Raw genomic sequence first — 6200 nt, forward strand, 5'->3', positions numbered from 1 at the left:
GCGCGGCTTTGGAAATGTGCTAGAGCACAGATTGAGAGCGGCACCGACTCAGAAATCGGGTCAAATGAGGAGGCTATGAACGAGTCAGATTCCGACTCTGATGCGGATTCCGCCGATGGCGCTCTCGACCTCCTTTCCTCTGCTCAGGCAGAGATGCCCGGAGGCGAGACGGGGACCAGGAACCCTGCGGCTGCGGGGCCATCCCTCGTGGATCCTTCGGGGGTCCCACTCTTCGACCCGGATGACCTGCATCATCCGAGGTCGGCGGAGTGGCTCCCAGCCGACCACGTTGCCACATATCTGGAAAATTGGGTCAGAAAACCCTTAAGCAAGGCGGCCCGCAACAAATTAAGGGCGGAGTGTCCTAGGCCTCTGGTGCCTAACAAGGTGTGTGACACCCCAGAGGTTGATCCAAAAATGACCCAGTTCCTCACTAAACTGGGCTGGAACCCCCGTAAAGGACTAGAGTCCGCTTTGAAGTCCTGCCAGGACAAGCACCTGGACATATTCGGGCCTTTGGCCAAATTATTTGACTTGGCGGAAGACGCCAGAGCGGAGAACCGCATGGTCGACCCTGAAGACCTTAGAGGTTGGGTCCAGAGAGCAATTTGTATTGCTGGGAGCGTAAATACCTCCCTGTCTATTGAAAGGCGTAAAGCCATATTGTTCAAAATTGAGCCAAAACTAGCCAACCTCGCCCTTACGGAGGCGGGCAAAGACGCCCAAGGACTCCTCTTCGGAGACTCCTTCATCAAAGACTTGGGGCGTTTTGTGGGGGCATTCACGGCTCTAGACAAGGCCCAGGCCTCCATGAGGCGAGTATTCCAGGGGCGGGTCTCTACCAGGGCCGGCAGAAGCAGGAGCCGTCTGTCCGGCCGCAACTATCCCCAATCCCGTGGCACGGGAAGAGGCTCCTTTCAACAGTATCACCAATACCAGGAGACCTCCCGCCCCATGTTTTTTCCATCCCGTGGACGTCAATGGCGATCCAGAGGCCTTCGGAGTAACCCAAACTCCAGACGACCATACGGTGAGTTGCCTTCTACCACACATTTCTTCTCCGGGTTACATAGGGGGCAGACTCCAACATTTTTTCCCAGCCTGGTCACAAATCACTTCAGATCCATGGGTACTGGCCACTATTCAGGGCTTCCATATAGAACTCACCTGCCGCCCTACACACATTCCCCCTCCTCGACCGATCCGCTTTTCCATCCAGGATCGCGGTCGGATCGACGAAGAACTTTCATCCCTCCAGTTCAAAGGGGCTATCGAACTAGCACCCCTCAGCCCTGCGGGCGTAATAAGCAATATCTTCCTAGTGGAAAAGAAAGGCGGCCAATCGAGGCCAGTCATAAATTTGCGCCCCCTCAATGCCGTAGTCAGGTACCGCCATTTCAAGATGGAGGGTATTCACCTGCTAAGGGATCTCCTCCTCCACGGAGACTGGCTAGCGAAACTAGACCTAAAAGACGCGTACCTGACAGTGCCAATAGCGGAGGCCTCTCGGGACCTCCTACGCTTTTACTGGCGACACGAAATATGGCGATTCACCTGTCTGCCCTTTGGCCTATCCTCAGCCCCGTGGTGTTTCACAAAACTTCTACGGCCCGTTATGGCCTGGCTACGCAGTCGAGGTGTTCGACTAATCGTCTACCTAGACGATATTCTACTCATGGCTCAGGAGCGCTCCACCCTCCTCTCACACCTACGACTAGCCATAAACCTCCTGTCACGCTTAGGTTTCATAATCAACTGGGAGAAGTCATGCCTGACCCCCGCCACCCGCTTGGAATTCCTAGGTTTCCAAGTGGATTCGGGGGCAGCGACGCTGAGTCTCCCGATATCCAAGATTCGTTCCATCCGCAAAGAATTGCGCAGGGCCCTTATCCGACCCCAGCTCACCTTACGCCAATTGGCACGCCTCATAGGCCTACTGGCCTCTTCAATCCAGGCCGTGTTCCCAGGCCCACTCCACTACCGAGCGCTACAGCGCCTAAAAATCGCTCACCTAAGAGCCGGGGCATCCTACGCAGACCTAGTCTCCCTGGACAACGAGACGAAAGACGAGTTGCGATGGTGGATTCTCAACCTGTCTGCGTGGAATGGCAAAGCCATCTTCGGCTTAACGCCGGAATTCACGATCGACTCGGATGCGAGTCTACACGGTTGGGGAGCCCACTGCGAGGGCATCTCAACTGGGGGCCGGTGGTCGGAGTCCGAAACCCGACTACATATCAATGCCCTGGAGCTTCTGGCAGGCTCCTTCGCCATCCGCAGCTTCGCCAAGGACCGTGCCCTATCATGTATTCGGCTCCGCATGGACAATGTTTCGGCGGTGAGATATGTCAACCACCTGGGTGGTACACAGTCGGCGGTCCTGGCCAGGTTGGCGAAAGATTTTTGGGAATTCTGCCTGGAACGGAACCTGATGGTCTACGCAGAGTACTTACCTGGCCTGCACAACGTCCAAGCGGACTGGGGTTCACGTTATCTTTCAGACACCAGCGACTGGAGATTAGCCAGGAAGGTGTTCTCCAACATATCATCTCTTTGGGGGCCATTTACCATAGACCTTTTCGCCTCCCGGCTCAATACTCAACTCCCACGCTTCTTCAGCTGGAGGCCGGACCCAATGGCGGAGGCAGTGGATGCCTTCCTACAAGAGTGGAAGGGAGGCCTCCTCTATGCCTTTCCCCCATTTTCCATGATCCCTCGCTCACTCCTGCAGACCCGCAAACACCGGGCGGAGCTAGTCATGGTCACCCCATTCTGGGAGACGCAGTCTTGGTTTCCCCAAATGCTCGAGATGACGTTGGACTACCCTCGACTCCTGCCGGATCGCCACGACCTGCTACAAGACCCGACGGGTCGCTATCATCCCCTCCGGCTGGAGGGCTCTCTCCCACTTCTGGCGTGGCGAATCTCCGGGGACCCTGGGAAATCCAAGGAGTGTCGGACGCAACTAGACTCTTATTGGCGGCAGCATGGGCTCCCGGCACTAGACGGGCATATGGGTCAGCTTGGCGAGCTTGGGCTAGCTGGTGCATGGCTCGGAACGAGGATCCCGTTTCGGCCCCTGTAACAACGATCCTGCAGTTCCTGACGTCTCTCTTCGAAGCCGGTAAGGCTTACAGGACCATTAACCTTTACCGTTCCGCTATCTCGGCGATTCACCAAGGCTTCGAGGGCCGCCCCGCGGGACAACACCCTCTAGTGTGCCGACTCGTCAAGGGCTCTAGATTTTCAAGGCCACCCAGGCCCCGCTACTCCACGACCTGGGATGTTTCAGTTGTATTGACTTTCCTCTCATCCTGGCCCGCTTACGCAGGACTCTCCCTCAAACAGCTGTCGGCCAAATTGGTGTGCCTGCTCTGTCTCATCTCATGCAAGAGAGTCTCGGATGTCAGTGCACTGGATGTCGATGCCAAGTCATACACCCCGGACGGGGTAACTTTTAACATCAGCAGACGCACTAAGACTTCCATCAAGGCGGTATCCTACCCTAGTTTCCCTGCCTCTCCTTCGCTATGCCCAGTGACCTGCCTTCGTGAATACGAATCTCGCACCGAACCACACCGATCTACTGCCTCCCGTCAGTTGTTCTTATCCTTCCGCCCCCCTTTTCACCCAGTTTCCAGCACTACCTTATCACGCTGGGTGAAATGGCTGCTGGCCCAAGCGGGCATTGACACTACAGTGTTCGGCGCCCACTCAGTACGAGGGGCTTCGGCCTCTTCTATGATGTCTGCGGGCGCCCGCCTAGAAGACATTATGAGAACAGCTGATTGGTCTAGGGAATCTACCTTCCGAGAATTCTACTTTCGGCCGGCCCCACACACATTCGCTGTAATAATGGATCAGCTTTAAACTTGCAATATGAGCCTCCGTGTCTTGTTATAAAATTGCATGATTTTGCTATTACATGACGAAAAGTCATGATTTTATTAAAGACACGGAGGCGAGTATTGCCCCACCCTTTTGTTACTCTCACGCTGGTAAGTATATATCTCCCCACCCATATTACTCATACCACGATACACCACATGTTATAGTTTGGGACGGTAAGTGGGGCCGTCCTTATACTTGTTGTTTTCAATATTACTGGATATGTTAACATTGATTGTTTTGTGGGATTGTATATACAAGGGTCTTTGTTCTCACTGGCGTAACCTTGTACTAGTTACAAGTATCGACTTTAACCTGTTGGCTCCTGTCCTTTATGTCTCCACAGCTTAATCTGGCAAGACGTCTAGCAAGGGTCCGGTTTATTGGCCTCCTCCCGCTGTCCTCCATCGGTCCTATGAATTCTACGGCCACACTTCCCAGTTTGTGATGTTATACCTCCTCGGTTTTTTCTGTTATTACCTTGGGACTTTATTCTCGCATTACTCTAGTTATGGACATTGTTCTTTGGTCGCATCTGCAGAAAGAGGGAAATGGAAGGGAAGTGCTGCCTGTTATACTGGGACCTGAGGGGGAGGGGCCTACGTTATCACATGTTCATTCTTTTTTTTCATTCTGTATGTTTCCTTTGCTGCTATTTGTCAACAGTAAAGAAAGGGATATGCAATACTCGCCTCCGTGTCTTTAATAAAATCATGACTTTTCGTCATGTAATAGCAAAATCATGCAATTAAACTAGTTGATTTTTTTTTTAAAATAATGGTTTAACCATTAAATCGCAGTAAATTGAAAGCCAAATAGCAAAATGAATGCCACCATGGCTAAACTGTAACTATTGCAGAGTTTTATACATTTTCAAAATATGTACTTTTCCTAAACTTCTTTTTTTCCCTTTTTGTTGCTATAACCCCCTACTTTTGTATTGTTTTCAGAATCGGGCTGTATATGGGTCCCTAAGTGTGAGTCCCACTAAGAATGCCAGATGTTGCCAAGTACAGTGCTTGGCAATAGGTATACTATAGGTGGTGTGCCTAACGTTTTAGTCCTCTCCAATTGGAGAAACGTTGGGTAGGAGGAAGAAAATAAATAATGGCGATAGCAGCTCTTGTCTTCCTTCCAGTTTCAGGATCTCTGCAGGTCACTGCTTGGAAGAACCAAGGAAATATTGACCCGGGTGCTTGGGAGCAGAAAAGAACGTTCGGAATTATTCACTAAATTAGGAATTGTCAGGATTTAACATTTAAGGTCAAACTTGGCAAACTGACCTTGAAATTGAAATTCACTTTGAATCCTTGTTTTAGGAAATAAGCCTGTTTTCTATAAAGACTAGTTTTATGGTGGTGAGGGTGCAATTTTAAAGGATCACTATAGCATCCTTAGGACCCCCCACCCTCAGGGTCCCCCTCCCTTGGCGCTGAAGGGGTTAAAACCCCTTTAGTTACTTACTTTAATCCAGCGCCAGGCTCCCTGTGCGCTGGTGACCTCTCCTCCCCTGCTGACGTCATCTCCCGAGTGGAGCGGAATGCGCTTCCAGCGTCGCAGAAGCGCCTCTAGCGGCTGTCAGGAAGACTGACTGAAACTGCTATGTTTACATCTGAAGGGTTCAAACCTGGGGGACCTGCCACCCAGACCACTTCATTGAGCTAAAGTGGTCTGGGTGACTATAGTGTCCCTTTAAAGTGTCTCTTTCACCTTCTGGGTCATCACAGATTTTGCAAAGACCCCCGATGGTGACTCGGCTGCTTGCAATGCAGTGGCCAGGGGTGCAGGGGAAGGTGGGTGCTACTCATCTAAACCTGTCCCTCACTATCACCCCCATCTTGATCTCATGCATCCTCTTCAGCTACTGCTGCTTAATCTACCAGGAGCCGATGTCAGGTCTGAACTTTTGGGCCTGCTGCAAGACCACAGGAATCTTTGTGGACACAGCCTTTTTCCCTTTAGCCGTCACTAGTGATGGAAGGGGGTTTAACAGCAGTAGCTGTGCCTTTTTGTCAAGCATTGTAAAAATATATAAGACCAAGAAGCTCCTGCTCTGTCTTATGATATTTCTAGAAATCCCAACACAGTTCTTTTTGAACAATTCATTCAAGATTTTATCTTTATAAAATGCTCATTTGGGGGGAGGGGATGGAGTGACACTGCTGCTATAAGACTTTAATTTACTATCTATACGGTGATTCAGTTTCAAATATTTTGATTAAAAAACAAGCATCATCGTATCCAGAATTCCAATGTGTGCCACGTTCCAGATTTCTTTAATGAAATGTTTAATTTATTATGTACTTTCAGCT

Source organism: Pelobates fuscus, chromosome 1, assembly GCF_036172605.1.
Source record: "Pelobates fuscus isolate aPelFus1 chromosome 1, aPelFus1.pri, whole genome shotgun sequence".
In the NCBI taxonomy this organism is placed as follows: Eukaryota; Metazoa; Chordata; class Amphibia; order Anura; family Pelobatidae; genus Pelobates; species Pelobates fuscus.